The 17137-nt window shown below is 46.0% G+C and overlaps 1 protein-coding gene across 2 annotated transcripts in view; it reads left to right on the top strand.

Annotated features, from left to right (window-relative positions):
• Positions 1-17137, top strand: part of ZMYND11 (zinc finger MYND-type containing 11) — an 836880-nt gene that overhangs the window by 64682 nt on the left and 755061 nt on the right. Inside the window, exon 3 of one of the 2 annotated variants that reach the window (XM_078663281.1) lies at positions 14267-14306. The exons of the other annotated variant lie outside the window; for it this stretch is intronic. The gene's annotated coding sequence lies outside the window, so the exon portion shown is untranslated. The remainder of the gene's footprint in view (positions 1-14266; positions 14307-17137) is intronic. 2 annotated transcript variants of the gene reach the window in all.

The following is a 17137-nucleotide window of genomic DNA, read 5'->3' on the forward strand; positions in this document are numbered from 1 at the left end:
GCGTTCACAACACTGGTCTGCAAATCCATAATTCATCTTCTGCATCTTTATGGCGTAACCCGTCAATTAAAATCGGCGGATCGCCCGTCATATGGGACCACTGGTCTGATAAAGGTATCAATGTGGTTGCAGATCTCCACGAAAATAACATGCCACTGCCATTCTCGACTCTGCAGGCTAGATACTCCCTGTTACCGATCGACTTTTATGCTTTCCTGAAGCTAAAGTCCACCCTATCCACTAGAACATTCAAGCTAGCGACGCCTTGGCTAAAATCTATGCTACCTCACCTTCAATCCTCTGGACATTTTGTCTCAAAAATATATAAACTTCTTGCACCAACACCCAACAAATCGATGAGACGCAATGAAGCCAAATGGGAATCAGAACCAAACAACACTGGCATAAGCATAGACTGGGTCAGGATACATGCTTCAGCACTCACACATAAGGTCTCGCCGATACTATCACAGACCAAGTATATGATTCTTAACAGGGCATTCTGGACCCCACAGCGACTATTTAAGGTTGGCCTGCGAGACACACCGACTTGCTGGAACTGCTCCTCGGGTATTGGTGACCTTCCACACATGTTATTTAATTGCCCCATGCTTCATACATATTGGGCTAAAATCTTTGACTACATTGGGCACACGTTTGACATACACCCTGCAAGGGAATTCATCTACATTATCCTGGGAGTTTTAGACCCACTATTAAAGGGGGACCATGACCGCCAGCTCCTGGATCTCTTGCTAACATTAGCATGCAAGGTGGTCCTCTGCAATTGGAAATCAGCGGCTGAGGTCTCTTTCAATGCCTGGAGGGAATGGCTATCCTGTATTAGGGGCACCGACAATCCCGCTCTACACTCATCACCATGGCAAGTTACCAACAAAAAACTATGGTCTTCCTTAGATCAGGCCTCCTTCACCTTCGACCCACCATGAAGTACTAACTAATGAGGTCAATACTTAGTAAAGTGTGGGGTGCCCGCTGCATGAACTGTACTGGTTATAACCTGTACCCATGGGCCTATCAGCCTTAGACACACTGTGCAGGGGCGACAAAGTATACCTGGTATTATATGGCTAGATCTGGATGGAGGGCTCTTCGGAACTGTGTACAACCGTAGGAATGCAATGATGGTATGTTATTTTGTTTACAGCACCGAGACCGCCCTCATCGCCGCCACCGATGACATCCGAGCCCTGATGGACAATGGAGAAACAGCGGCCCTCATCCTCCTAGACCTCTCCGCGGCCTTCGACACGGTCTGCCACCGCACCCTAGTTCGGCGCCTCAGCAACATCGGAATCCAGGACAAGGCGCTGGAATGGATCATCTCCTTCCTCGACGGAAGAACACAGAGAGTCCGCCTACCACCGTACAAGTCAGAGGCCTCCGAAGTCATCTGCGGCGTCCCCCAAGGATCATCCCTGAGCCCCACCCTCTTCAACGTCTACATGAGCCCCCTCGCGGCCATCGTACGCAAACACCACCTCAGCATAATCTCCTACGCCGACGACACCCAGCTGATCCTCTCCCTGACCAACGACCCCACCGCCGCCAGAGCCAACCTGCACGAAGGGATGAAAGAGGTAGCTGAGTGGATGACGACCAGCCGCCTGAAACTGAACTCGGACAAGACGGAGGTCCTCATCCTGGGCTCCTCACCCTCCGCCTGGGACGACTCCTGGTGGCCTCCCGCCCTGGGCACCGCACCCAAACCGACAGACCATGCACGAAACCTGGGCTTCATCCTGGACTCCTCCCTCTCCATGACCAGACAAGTCAACACCGTCTCCTCGGCGTGCTTCAACATCCTACGCATGCTACGGAAGATCTTCTGGTGGATCCCCACAGAGACCAGGAAGACCGTCACCCAGGCCCTCGTCACCAGCCGACTGGACTACGGTAACGCCCTCTACGCCGGTACCACCGCCAAGCTCCAGAAGAGACTCCAGAGGATCCAAAACGCCTCAGCCAGACTCATCCTCGACATCCCACGATCCAGCCACATCTCCGGACATCTGAGAGACCTTCACTGGCTCCCCGTCAACAAGAGAATCACCTTCCGCCTCCTCACCCACGCACACAAAGCCCTGCACGACCAAGGCCCGAGCTACCTCAACAGCCGAGTCAACTTCTACGCTCCCAGACGCCACCTCCGATCAGCCAACCACGCCCTCGCCGCCGTCCCCCGCATCCGAAGAGCGACTACAGGAGGAAGGTCATTCTCCTACCTGGCCGCCAAGACCTGGAACTCCCTCCCGTCCGACCTGCGCCTGACCCAAGACCACCTCTCCTTCAGAAAGAAGCTGAAGACCTGGCTGTTCGAGCAGTAGCGGCACCCCCCCCCCCCCCAGCGCCTTGAGACCCTACGGGTATGTAGCGCGCTCTATAAATGTCACTGATTGATTGATTGATTTATCTTGTTTATTCATTCATCTCATCTCTTTTACAGACCCGGACTGATGCTTAATTTCTTGTTTTCAATATACTTTATTTTCCTGTACTGTATGTATGTATGTATTGTTTTATATGTACTGATCCATGTTTGATTACGGCATCACTCCAATACGATTGTAATTCTACTGACGCCTTATGGCCGTTATCATTTTTGTTATTGCTCAATAAAAAAGATTTGAACTTAAAAAAAAAAAAAAAAGTTACAGGGGCCTAAGCGCGCACTACCCTAAATAGCCAAAAAAAGGCTTAGCACAGGAGGGGAAAAGACCTAGCAGCGAAGGGGTTAAGCTACAAGCATACATTATTGTTAGAGGGATGTCTGATGTTTTGGTGAACCCTCAAGTTTTTCTGTAAGCTACAAAATCTTTTCAAACGTACCCAGAACCTGTAGGATAAGCTCTGGCTTGAGCCATAAATCAAAGCTAGAGTGATACGAGAGTGCGAGGCCTATTTTTTACCACTTTGAACAAATTTCCTCTGCACAAGAGTAAGAGAAGAAAACTAATAGTAGCATACATCGCACTTAGGACAAATGTGTTCTAATCCTGCAGCAAAAATGTATTACAGACTTTGTTCTTTTTGTGACCTGGAGTTGGATAAATACTTGTTTAACTACTTTAGACTGGTAGACCTTGATCATTTGACCCTTGTCATTTTCTTAACCATCTTAAGACTCTACTGTATAACCATATCACACGGAGACATCACTTGCAGAAATAATAATAATAATTTATTGTTTATCTTCCTCTTACTAATGCTGATTTTGCCACTTCACAGTGTTGTAAACAAAATTGTCCTATGACCAAATTTGATGGTGATCATGTTATTGTACATGGAAACATGAAAGGCTGAGATCACCTTGCTGGAAACGAACAAGTGACATTCTGATTACAGCTGTTTTCATGAACATATGACATACTGATGATATGTTTGAAACCCCACATTTCACTCATTTGAACCAAGGTTTACCTTTAAAATTCAATGATGAGAAAATAAAAAATGTGAAAGTGAGAACCCAAAATTTCGAAATCAACTACAATATCTGTATTTGGCGATTTGTTTGAAAGCCAAAAGGTCGACATTTTGTCTTTTTTTCCGCACTTTTTTTTTTTACATGATCTGACTCTTACTGTTAATTTAGACCTATCACCTTAATTTTGGATTGTGTTGTTGTAATGTTCACAAAGGGGTTTATATCACTAAGGAAACATTCTACGTTGCTACTCGGAAGAGAACCCTCGGCATTATGAGGTCACTGCAATGTTCTTTCCGGCAGCCTAGCAAGAACTGAGCCAGCCGGCAGGCTGGGCTTTCTGGACAACTGCAGCAAGCGAGAGTCTTCTGCAAACATGTGGAATAATGCCCAGAAAGCTTCTCTGAAGAGATGAGTCAAGGTTAGTGAAAGAGTCAGGTTTAAGGTCGGGGTCATGATTAGAGAGGTTAGCAGGGTCACAGTAAAGATCTGAGTAAGGCTACATGTAAAGTGGGTGTTGTATGGGGTACTGAGATATCATGTTACTTTACCTGATCCAGTGCACCTTTGTCCGTGTTACCAGTGTACTTTTGGAATGTTTCACTTTGTGTATGTTATATTCAAGCATGTGTTACCAATGTAGCTCTGTAATATCCCTTTCGACAATTAGGTCCTGATATATAGATGGTCCAGCACACCAAATGATTTACAAACGTTAACTGCTTATGTGGTGCATGTGATCCACATGAGTAAATAATGTGTCAGCATCATATTTAAAGAAAAACATGTTGTTTATGTTACACGCAGTTTTGTTGCAGGTAAGAGGACCCACACAGGATGCAGAGAATATTCGAATAATCTTAACACCATAGGCAGGAGGGTGGAAACATGAGCTGCACACGCTCCTGTTTAATAGAATCCTGACTTATTTGACTAGAATGGAGGTATAGTACAAACCTAACCTATTAACATGCTTGTTGATGGGTTTGAATCCCAATTTTCGACCAGTGCCAAGTCCCTTGTATTCACTGTGGCCACCACCTGCACCTTTAAAAAACACATTACCAGTAAAACAAGGACGGGCCAGCACCAGCTCCATCGATTGAAGGCAGTCAAACTGTTTCTCCCATAAAACGACTGCAAAACTGATTTTCAAGCCCACGTACTCTGGCATCTGGATGGTGGAAATTCCATGCGTCATGCCCTCCCACACTCCACTCTGGTCCATCTTAAGGGTCATCCTACAAGCTGCATCAAGGACCTGAAGAAATATGGTCACATTATCCACATACTGACGGAACTCCACTGGTTTGTCAGTCCACGTCGTCTTCAAAACTAGTGGCATCATTTACAAAGCCATCACCACCTGCACCCCTGCGTACCCTTCTCTGGATGACAAGTTCACCATCTGTGTTAGTTCTCGGCAAACCTGTAGCAACAAGACCATCAGTTTTGAGACAAATAAGTGTAAACAAGAAAAACAAGGCAACAAGTATTTTCTAATTATACATCCACGAGCTGGAACAACATCCCTATGTCAATCAGGAGCACCCTAACCCTGCTCTTTGTCAGGAACGAGTTGAAGATACATCTCTTTAAAGAACACTACATCATGATTCAGTAACAGACCACGAACCAGCGACCTCTCAAATTAATTGTTGACTGTACCGTTCCATTTGACAATATACAGTGCTCCCCTACGTTTGGCTGGGTTCATTAGCACTGTACAAATACTACATACACACATAAACATACGCACATTGGTACCAGACACAGAATTTACTACTTTTCTGTTTTTAAGTTACTTTTTTTACTTCCTATAAACAAGAATGACTTTTGTGTTACTTTAGTTTATTTAAATGTTTTGCTTCTTCATTCTCTGTTCAGCAATGTGTGTTTGAGTATTTTATCGTATCGTGGTTAGGATGCAGCCACCTCCCACTTATGTGCATGCACCTGGAAAGGAGATGATGGGTAACGTGTGCAAGAAAGGAAATGTAGAACTGTGAAATTCTCTCCTTGGTTGGCACAAGTGATGATTAGATGTTGAGTTCTGGTGACTTAGGATTGTGCATTGACTTGCCAGGAGTAATGTGATCTGCGGAATGAATTTTACGTGCCATACACCTGGGCAGATGTAGAATATGGAAAAGATGGAGAGGATAATTCCGTAGTAACTGAGGTGTAGTGAAATGAGGAAAGTCATGTAGACGTGGTTGTGAAGTCAGTGAAGGGACTTATCAAGGTAGGGTCACCAGATGGCAAGAAATTGTGTCTCTGTGTTCACATTAAAACAGAGGAAAGTAATAGATTGATAGGGATCAACTGTTGCAACGTCTCCCTCAGTAATGGTTTTTCCAGTAAATGTATTATCTCTATTGAAAGAGAGAAAGCAAACACTATTGCCACTGAGAGACTCCATGAAAACCCTAAATACAACACAGGACTAAGCCTACCAGCATTTTCAGAACTTTAGAAAATGCTGAAGAAAAAAGGTAATTCCTTTACTTACAACATGCAACGTTCTTCATAAGGAAGAATCTGTAAACACAAACTTGACAAAATGCAAGATAAGAACATAAACATTTTCTTTTACTTATATCACAAAGGAAAGTCCCAGCTTGATAACATTTCTCAGCACAAAACAACTGCTTAAGGGCCGGCTTTAAGGTATTTAACCAATCCATTTGAATGTCCCTGCTTCCACTGAAGATTGGGCTCTAGTTGTAAAAATAAATTAATTAAAATGAATAATTTACATTGAACAGTAAAATGAAGAATTTTCTGTGAAACTAACTATGTCTCTACATTCGGTGGTATTTGGAGGGAACAACATGCCAAGTATATAATTCACTGGAGCCATGAGATTGATATTAAGGATTATATTTTACTAACATTGTTTACACAGTCAGTGCTCTCCAAAATGTCTGTATAATTCTGTATTTTTGTAGCCCTGGTATATGACAACAGTCTTTCAGTTAGGTCTACAACATTTCTTTCCATTTAAAAAGCCAGGGCTTTGCAGAATTCTCTATTCCCATTCACAATGTACGGAGTTTGCATCACAATTTGCAACTGGACTTCCAATGCCCACATTTAGAACACTTTCAAGTCAAAAGGGAATAGGGGTGTGATGCCCCTTCTTGCGACTTGCAAGGAAATGACACGGTTACTTACCAATAATCTTCATTACTGCGAGCCATACTCTTCCTTGGCCTGTCCCAGTCATGACTCATGGAGTGACCTCTCCTCAATGCACAGCAATGACCCAGCTAAAACAATGTAAACTCTAGGCCATTGCCCCTCCCACACAATCTCTGAGGAACAATACTTCCTCTGGTTCATATAGGATAGGCCTGGACAGGAACTTTATGATAATACCAAGGCGTTATGTCCCTAGACTTTAGCGTTGACCAAGCGTCATTGCCATCCAACATTCACGTACTGCTGCGTGGAAGTCATGTTTTGTTACGTTACAAACCGGGACCAGATGAGATGTCAACCACGCCAGCAGGCGTGACATTCAAAGAAGAAACGCAAGTCATCAACTTGTTTCTAGAGGAAGGAATTCCGCTCTAGACCAATTAAGGTGACTCAAATTGTGTGACTTCACATATGTGGGCTCAAGCACAAAGTTAATATTTGTGAACTTTTGGGAGCGAAGATACACTTCCGAATTTCATTAATGTACTACACAACCTTACTCCAAGGGATACAACCACAATTTCTGCTACATACCATTTCATCCTTGTATAATGATTATGCACAGGGATTTCTATCATAGTTACTGTGTGCCTCAGTGCACCTCACCAGGCATCCAAAACTATTTGCAATCTTCCACCAAGGATTTATTTTTTCTCTGTTGCTTATTTCTTGTGCGAGCAATGCAGTGTGCCAAACAGTGTTTGCCTTTTCTTGATGAACTTGGTCAGACAGTCAGTCAAATTAACTTGATCCTGCTAAAAATAACAGCTATAAAAGTTCGATTATTGTTTTCAATCGCAAAAACTAAGCAAATGGCATACAGATTAAAAAGGAACAATAAAAACATCAAAGATACAATAAAAGTGTATAATACAATAAAAAAAGATAATAATTGTCTCAAAGACAGGTATTTAAAAACGATGAATTTTGCATATTAAAAGACAATCCATATTATATTGAGAAAGCATACTGTTTCCTTAACCTCATAGCATGTAAAATGGAGTTGATAATATTTACGCAACTCTTATCACAGGACAGTTGTTGCAAAGCTCTTAATGCTTGTTTAGGCCTCCTTATCTTAAAGGGGAAACATCCTTTACAACGCAACTTTTACCACGCAATGCTTTTACATCGCAACTTTTACAACGCAAAGCATTACAACGCATTGCGCTGGGGGGCGCCCTAGGATAGGGAATAGATTTAATTTACTATCCAACACCTTCCCTACTATCCACGGGGACTGGAGTTGGAATAGTAAATTAAACTATTCACTATCCAGCACCCCAAAGCGCTATGCGTTGTAAAGGCATGCGTTGTAAAACTTGCGATGTAAAAGCATGCGTGGTAAAAGAATGCGTTGTAATGTCATACATCCATCTTAAAGTCGCGTCATAGAGGCGAAGGAGAGCGTTTCCTAGGTTCGGAATAAATCCTACAAAAAATGATGAAGTGCAAGGAACTTTGTACAGAGTAGTTGTCACAGGAACATAAAGTAAGATTTTCTACCCAGGTTTCACAATTTGTAAACACCACCAAAAAGTGCACCAAATTCAGATTAAATCATGTTAAATAAGATCTATGCTGGGTATTCATAACCCTCCACAGATAGGACTCCACCTCCGTCAGTAAGCAGGTCAAGATGGTAGTGAACTGTGGATTTATTTGCTTTCTGAATTAGCATAGCCTGCTTTAGGTTGGCCCTCTGTCGATCTTTTACCATCGTAAACACAAGGAGATGATGGATGGAGCACTGAAGCTTTTCAGACACTCACCCCAGTCATTATTGGAACTGGGTTGAATCCGTCATGTTCTTTAGTTCACTTTGCCACGCCAGTTCAGACCCAGTCATATGCAAATCTGTCTTGACCCTGTGCCTCATGGGAACAGTCCAGCCCGAACTGCCTGGCTCAGTCTTCTCTGGTCTGGAAAAAAGCATCCTGGAACCGGTTTCGGGATAACAACCCTCGTCAGCGAGGCTAGTTTGAATCCAGGGGTAAAGTGAGCAAGGGACACACGTCTGGGCATACCCTGCCAACTTAGGGTGAACAAAGAAAACAAAAGGAAATGATGGACGGAGCGCTGAATATTTTCAGACACTCACCCCCAGTCACTATTAGATCTGGGTTGAATCCATCATTGTTTCTTAGATCACTTTGCCACCCCACTTCAAACCTAGCCATCTGCAAATCAATCTTGACCCTGTTCCATATGGGAACAGACCAGACTGAACTGCCAAGCCAGGTCTTCCCCAGTCCAGAAACCTAGCTCGCCATGGCATATATAAGTAGAACGACCTTGCAGACCAGGTAATAGTCTTCAAGTAAATAGATTCTCTACTTTCTTTTGGACCTGGTCAAGAAGTGAAAAAAATGGCCCAGACTACCTGTGAGAAAATGCTTCTTTTTGCACAGTCACCCTAATTGTTTCCTGAATTTCATTGCTGGGTTTTAGACTCTGCACACTGGGGCACTCCTGTCCAGTGTCCATTATATATCATATGACCCTAAAACATTTTAATAAGCATTGGCAAAGCCATTAGGCCTCGCTTTTGGGAGTGTTAGAGCTATTGGTGTTGTAAATGATAATGCCTTTTAGCCACGTGTTCTGGAGTAGAAAGGATGTATGTGGAGTGGAGTGGAAGTTTGTGGGTTGGATTGAAATTGTTAACTGTGAAATTGTGTAGTGTGGTGTGTATTTGTGCAGCGGAATTATGTGGCATGGGGTGCAGTGAATTATGTGGAGTGGGATTGTGTGTCATGGAGTGTAAATATGTGGAATGGTATTTTGTGTAGGGCAGTGGTATGTCGTCGAGTTTTATTATGTGGTATGCTGTTGAATGTTGTGGTAATATGTGGAATTTTGTGGTGTAGATTGGATGTATGTGGTGGGTTGTGTAATTGTGTTTTTGAGTTGAATTATGTGTTTTGGTGTTGAATTAGGTGGTGTGGAATGGAAATGGGTGGAGTTGAATTGTGTGGGGTTGAATGGAATTTTGTAGATTGGAATTATGTGGTATTTTTGTAGTGTATTTATGTTGTTTGTTGCTATGTGACATAGAGTGGTTTTATGTGGGGTGTATTTATGTTGAATTTACCAGGCGCTCTTATAAGTATTAACAAATTTCACTTTTGTGAAGTCCACCCTTCTTGTAAGGCACCTTGGTTGGGCTTCTTGGGCCTAGAAGCAATCTCGATAGCTGCCTAGGCTCGACCTAAACAGGTAAGTTGCCACTCGTCTACCATAACCTTGCAAATGGCAAAGGCATTGGAGGTCACAGCATTGGAAAGTCGTCCTCTCTTCAAAATGATTACTGTTTTGCAAAGTTTGGAACATGCAGTGCCATGAGATTGCACAGCTCACCTAAAATGTACACATTTCAGAACTACTATTCACCAGCTCAACTTAGTTCCTTTTTCATTCAATTTAGAAGGATGAAAGACCAAGTTCAGGACGTGAACCTGTGATTGTTAGATGACACACAAATGTCTGCAGCAGAAACAAAGACTACATTTAAATAAATGCGGCAACACGATGGAGACACACGTGCAGTGATTTTCAAAGAAGTGTAAACAGTGGCAGCAGGGGGTTAAAAGCACTTTTTTATTGTTTAAATCTTTTTATTGAAACAATGCAAGAGGCAAGAGTGCATCCAAATGGGCTAAGCAGAGCCCTGCCGGGCCTACTAGCATTTAGAGTAGACAGCAAACAAACAATAAATAACTGAAACATTTCCTCCCCCTCCCAGAGAAAAAAGAAGAAAAAGAAAGAGAAGGAAACCTTCAGGGAAAGCCCCCCATCCACCCTCCCTCGGTCCACTGCCCTCTATGTGTTGCTGCGAGGTACTATGTGCTGTTTCTGACACCAGTCCTGTCTATGCGGGGGCATTCGGTGTGTTGAGGCGCAAAAGGCGTAGATATCTGGGGCAGGTCAGCTCCCGGAAATCCTGAGCAGGTAGGATCAGGAATGCCAATGGTCGCTAAAAGTTGAGCCCTTCCCGGCCACAGAAACAGAAATCTTTTCCATGCCCAGGACTTGCCACAGCCGTTGAAGCCACCCTGCGTGCGCCGGGATTCGGGGGGGATCTCCAGTGTATCAGCATGTTCTGGATGGCAAGGCCTAGTGTTGTTGCAATTTGCTTCCCACTCCTAGATTTTAGAGGGTAAGTGAGCATAAAGGCGCGGAAGGTCTCTGCAATAGCCGCGTCATCTGAGAGTAGTACTCCTGTGTGGACTTTATTCACCTGAATTCCCTCACTTTCTCTTACCTCCCTGAACTTGTCTCCCCTGATGTAAAAGGAGTGTCGCAGTGCAGCATATTCTGCTTTGTCGCGGTCGATGTCAGCAAATTGCCCCCGAGCTGCGGTCAACTGTCGCCAAACACGTAGGGCCCCAGTGCGTTGCGTTGGTGCATCTGCTCCCATTCACACACTTTTTGTGTCAAATCCTCCCTCTTTCGTTTACGCTGTGAATTTTCTGTGGAGTAAATAGTGATTATTTCACCTCTAACAACCGCTTGAGGGCTTCCCATCTAGCGGACAGGGCCGTGTCAGGGTGATCATTGTATAACAGGTAGTCATCCAGTGTGCGCTGTATCTGAGCAACCGTGTCCGGACGGTGGAGTAAGGGTGTCACGTAGGCGCCAATGCCTAGTTGGTCGTTGGGTCGTGGGAGGGCCAGTGCGATCACCACGGGGGCGTGATCGGACCGAGCAGCAACCAAAATGTCAGCGGATAGTGTAATGTCCCGGAGGGTCTTCAACCCTAGAAATTAATCTAACCAGGCGTATGTTTTATGAGGGTTAGAATAAAACAAGAACTCTTGTAGCTGAGGGTGATGGTGTCTCCATAAGTCCACCAGACCAGGATCGCTCAGCCTAGAGAGCCCCGAACGCGAGAGGGCACCTACTTGACCTGTGCGCTGCTTTGATCTGTCTAGGTCGTTGTCAAACACCAAGTTAAGTTCACCCCCAATTAGTACGTGGCGCTCCTGAGTCGCCGTGGCCTCAGTAAGGGCCTCATGCAGAAAGTGTTCCTGGCCCTCGGGTGCATAGACGGACCCTACAATCAGTGTGTGTCCCCCTATGGTAAATTGGTAAGTAAGCAGTCTGCCTTTTATCTCGGCATCCTTCTGCACCACCTTCCCCTGAAAAGCCCTTGAAACCAAAATCACCACGCTTGCGGTCTTAGTAGGACTAGAAGAGAATAATTGTGTCAGTAAGGCGCGGGACCGAAGCCGGTGGCAATCTTTTGGGAAAAGGTGTATCTCTTGTAAAAGGCAGATGTCCGCCCCTGAGCTCTATAGATAGGGAAGGATTGACCTGCGTTTGATGGGGTTATTGAGCCCTTTTACATTAAGTGTGAGAACTTTGATGGAAGGCGGTGACATCCAGATCCTATGAGTGAACGTGCCGTGTGTCATGGGGGCTTGAGGGCATGGTCCCTGGGCAGGGCCTGCAAGGGGGTACCCCCGATGCTAGCATTGCGAGCATGTAGACAACTAAACTCCGTGAACCGAGGACTCCCCGGGAAGAGGGAGAAGGGTAAAGAAGTGAAGCGGAGAAAAAGTGAGAATGAAAAGCCTGCATTAAAAAAGGGGGAAAAAAGGCGCAAGAGGCGCCTAAAATTGTTTGCAGTTCAATCATCAGTCCGTCATCCATAGAGGAACAGAGTTAATGTCCACTGGGTTGTTGCGTGACAAAGTGTAGTCCCCTCCCCACGCCCCCAGCCACCATAGTTACCAAAGGGAGAACCCACATCTGAGACCGGGCTTGGTCATATGGTCGATGTCTTGGCTAGAGCTTCTGGCAAGGCCTCAAGGGCAGCCTGCTGTTCTCTCTCGATTGCCGCTGAGTCCGGGCGAGTATTGCGACGCCTTCGGCTCTGTTGCTTCCACCTGACCCATGGTCGGAGTGTGCACCATCATCTGTGTCATCCGGGACAGCAATCCCCAACAGTTTGCTTGCTTCCAACAGTGAGCGGAGTTGTTACAGCTTGCCGTCATGCCGAAAGATGAGGCAGAATGGATGTCTCCAGGAGTAAGAGATATTGTGTTGGCAAAGGGCTTCTGTGATGGGCTGAAAGGTCTTGATTTTCTGGAGTGTGATGGTGGCTAGGTCTGTGCGCTCGGTCTAGTTTAAGGGCAGTGTCCAGCGGGTTGCCCAGTATGTGATTAAAGAGCTCTCCTACGTATGTGAAGATGTTGCCAGCCTCTTCGTTGGTGTGCACCCCTCGGATTCTGATGTTATAGTGGCGTGAGCGGTTCTCGAGATCCTCCAGATGGGATTGAACGTCCACCTGTTGGTCGTGTATGCAAAGCACCTCCTGCATTTCCATGTCACGGGTGCCGCTTTTGTCCTCCAATGCTACGACTCGCTCCCCCAAGCTGTCCACATCCCTGCGGATATCCTTGATCTCCGAAGTGAGATCGCATTTTACTGTTTGGAGGTCATCTCGCAGGGCCGCGAACAGGGACTCCAGGAATGCCTGCATCACCGGTTCCTCTTTGGGGGCATTGTTAAGGGGGAACATGCAGCCACTACACCATAGTTTGATTACACCTTGCTATTGTGGTTTAAACCCTGTCACTATTGAAGGCTTTGTATTATATGATGGTTGATGCAATGTCTGTATGCTTTGACTTGTTGCCAGTCTGTTTAGCAATAATGATATGATGCCTGTATACTCAGAAATATGAATGCAAACCCAATCAGGCCTCTTGCCTTTGCCTGTGCTTATTTGTTTGTGGCAGTTAGGTTTGGACTTTGAAAAACACGTTGTTGTCTTCCCGCACGTGTTTACTGGTATTCGGCTTCCACGTGCTGGTCACAAACATTCTGGGAAGCAGCTCGAGTATAAAAGGCTGCTTGGAAGACGCGGTGACGCTTCGCTTCATTTGAGCGTCACCGCGGGTGCAGCTGAGAAGCCTGAAGCCACCGGCATTCGCCCTCCTCTGAGTTTGTGTGCTCAACATCTTCAGAAGCTCCGGTCTCCGCGCAGAGAACTCGTGTGTATCCTTTACAGAAACTCTCCGTAACTTAAAAAACCAACACTCCTCCCGGCTTACCTGCACATCGGACCTCGTCGAATCTCCGAGTCTTCCGCTTCCTTCTAACAACGCGTCACCTCTGGTGGAGATTTGCAGTAAGGCTTATTTAACCCCGTCCTTCCTGTTGAAAAAGAATCCTTTATTCAGCAAAAGACTTTGTACCTTTTGAAGACATTACTAAGCATTGTATTCCGGTAGAAACTTTCGTGCACAGAAAAAACAAACATTGGTTACAACAAAAAGAGCTGACGAAAACAAACATTGGTTAAAACATTGGAGCTGAATGTTTCTTGTGATGATGAGAAGAAGAAATAAACCATTGGCACAAGCAAGACTGTAGATTTGCTTAATGATTAATGTTACCTGTGCAGTGAACAATATGATGCCTGTGCTGTGAATTAGATAACAAGAATTGCTGTGAACAATATGATGTCAGTTCTGTGAATTAGATAACAAGCATTGGTACAGAAAACAGTGATCAGAGTTGTTATAAACAATAGAAGCACATATAGAGCTCGGTGCTTAATTATTAGGGTATTTGTTATTTTCTTGTTTTTTCTTTTCTTCCTTTCAGACCAGAACCCCTCTTCCTCAACCTTGACAACAATTATCAGGTATGCCTTGGGTTACCACGTATTTATTAACCCACAAACTAACAACACTAACCAGTTGTAATTGGTATGTAATACTGTTGGTATTTCATGATATGTAACTTTTGTTGAAGGCATTCACAAGTTTCGAAGAGTCTGATAATTGTAGAAGTGTCGGCCTGGGCCAGAAGACTGTAGGTATGTCCACGTAATAAGTCTCAGTGATTACTATCTCATGTATGTTCTCAGTGGGTATTGATCTATATTCTTGCATATTGTACAGAACTAGTCGACGCCAGAAGGCCCGGCACACTTCACCCAGAGAAACATCATTTGGATTCCGCACGGACCAGTGTTTTGTTTGTTTGTTTCTCTCTCCACTTCCCCTTTCCCTTGTGGAACAATCAGAGTAATCAAGCGTTAGTAATCCTTGTTACCTGATTAGTCCATAAGGGAGTTGGGAGTTTGCAGCATCAAAGAGAAACACGCACAGCAGCCTCGTGGTTGGAAGCTCAACAGGCCTCCTTCGCCTCACTGCCCTGCACCCTGGCAAAAAGTTCTTCGAGTGATTTTTCTTTTTTGCCCCGGGTGGAGGTCGTGTTCAGCGCCTCCTAACACCGCAGGCGCCGGCCACCAGATGTCTGCCCAACGATGACTTCCAATGGTGCAGCACCTCCTGGCCGAGAGTTCCAAGCGACCCCGCTAATGACCAACCAGGGACGAACGGGGGACCCACTGCACACCCACAAGCCGCACCCAGACCTAACTGGGCCGCCTCTGCAGGGCGCCAAACCCACCTCTAATGGTGTCCACGCTCAAAACCCAGTGAAGAAGCGAGTCTTAGGCACCGTGGGCCCTTCCCGGGGTGTGATAGGCCTGCGCGCCAGTGTGCGCTAGGTAAGACCCTCCGACGCTCACTGATGGGGGCCTCTGCCATCTGGGCCTCAGGCGCTCTCAGGTCGTGTCTTGTGCTGGAATGAAGCAGCTCACTAGCACCAGCGATCCGCTGTCAGCTCAGGTCTGTGCCCCAGGGGGCCGTGTGGGTTCTCTAGGGGGTAAACTACAAAAGAGAGAGACTAGGTCTGAAGTGTGTGTTAGATACAGAGGCTGATGGCTAACAACTATACAAAATTAATCATATCAGCCTGATATGATTCATTTTGTATAGTTGTTAGCCATCAGCCTCTGTATCTAACACACACTTCAGACCTAGTCTCTCTCTTTTGTAGTTTATGTTGTAGAATAGGGAAATGGGATACTAGGTCGATAAATATTTCCCTTGCCCCCCTTTTATAGTATTTTTTGTATTCACTAGGGGGTAGCCAGTTTCAGTGCTCCCCAGAGTGTGTGGGTGCATGATTAGGGCCCTTGCAGCCACCACCGGCCCCAAGGCTCCCTCGCCAACACAGGTCACTTCAAGCCCTGCTCAGTAAAATGTCAGTACCGGGACCGCCACCGCTAGACCTCCGCCCATGTCACAGGCTCTAAGAATGTGGGAAAGCCGGCCTTTAGGGCCCTCATGGATGGGCGCCGGTAGGGAGTGCCCCTCACATGGGGCTCAGGGCAAGGCGTGCTACCACAATCCAGGGATCTGGACCGGGGTGCCGCGCAAGCAGTAGGGGCCTCTGCGATCACTGAAGAGGTCCTGGTTAGGCCGGGAGTGGCTGCGCAAAGGGGGTGGCGGAACTCACTGCAACAACTCTTCCGGACTGCTCCTCTGCTTCTGGGGTGAAGCTGCCCCCGCTCCGCTCATCACAGGTCCCAGAAAGTGCACGGGCGGCAGCTGTACAGCCAGCTCCGCACGGGAGGACCTGCCGTCCAATGTAAAATGGTGCCCCAACTCTGGGCTGGCGGTCAGCGTCAGCCACCGATGCCTCTTCCACAGGTCCGGTGCAACGGGGGAAACCACAGTCGCCAGCTGGGATCCTCGGCACTCCGACTCCGCTTGGCAGCCACAGGTGCAGAAGTACGGCCGCCACGGCTGCAGTGACACCGCGCGCCGCCTTGCACCGTCGCTCAATCCCGGCAGGGAGTCGGGAGCACAGAACTCAGCCACAGGGCTCGAGGGTTGATCTCCCGGTGGTGCAGGCTGTGCCTGGGCCGTGATGGCAGCTTTCAGTCGGTTTCCGTGCTATATGGGCTGGAACCCGGTGCTAAAGAACGGTGGTTGGAGGAGAGGCAGCGAGACACATCTTACTTCGCTGCCATCTTGGCCCCGCCCTTTCAATTTTTTCAAACTTGTGTGTGAAACATGGAGGGGGTGCTGGACACATATTGCCAAAGGATGGCAATGTGGGTAGGGGACAAAAGCCCACAAATGAGACAGCAACCTTGAGCGCATGCGGGAATGTTTACCACAAGAAAACAAATGCCAACATCTGTGTGCGAATACAGCGTCATCAACGCGTGCAGCAACCTAGGCAGATTACTGGTGATTACAAGCAAATTATGCTATCTCCCTGCGCTCAAAAAGAATACCTAAATTAAATTCCTGATTTCGATAATGTAACTTTTGAGTTTCCACTATGTAAAAATGTGAATCAGGTAAAATACGAAATATGCTCGGGAAAAGCACACGCATAAAAATTTCAATCACAAAGGAGGGTAAAATCGACACCTGTAAAATATTGTAATATGTTTTTGGGCGGTAATCCCATAAGTGAATCTGCATCGTGTAACACTGGAATAAGAGTAAGGGTAATGCCCATCAACACACACGGTTTTATAGTGACACACATAGGTTTATACACTCAGAGGCGCAAAGCAATTGTATTTTTCTTGTGGGCTAAATTACAATGTTATAAAAATCTCACTATCTTTACGAAAATGCTGAATGGACTAATAAGAAAACATAA

Source organism: Lissotriton helveticus, chromosome 10 (genome assembly GCF_964261635.1).
Source record: "Lissotriton helveticus chromosome 10, aLisHel1.1, whole genome shotgun sequence".
NCBI lineage: Eukaryota > Metazoa > Chordata > Amphibia > Caudata > Salamandridae > Lissotriton > Lissotriton helveticus.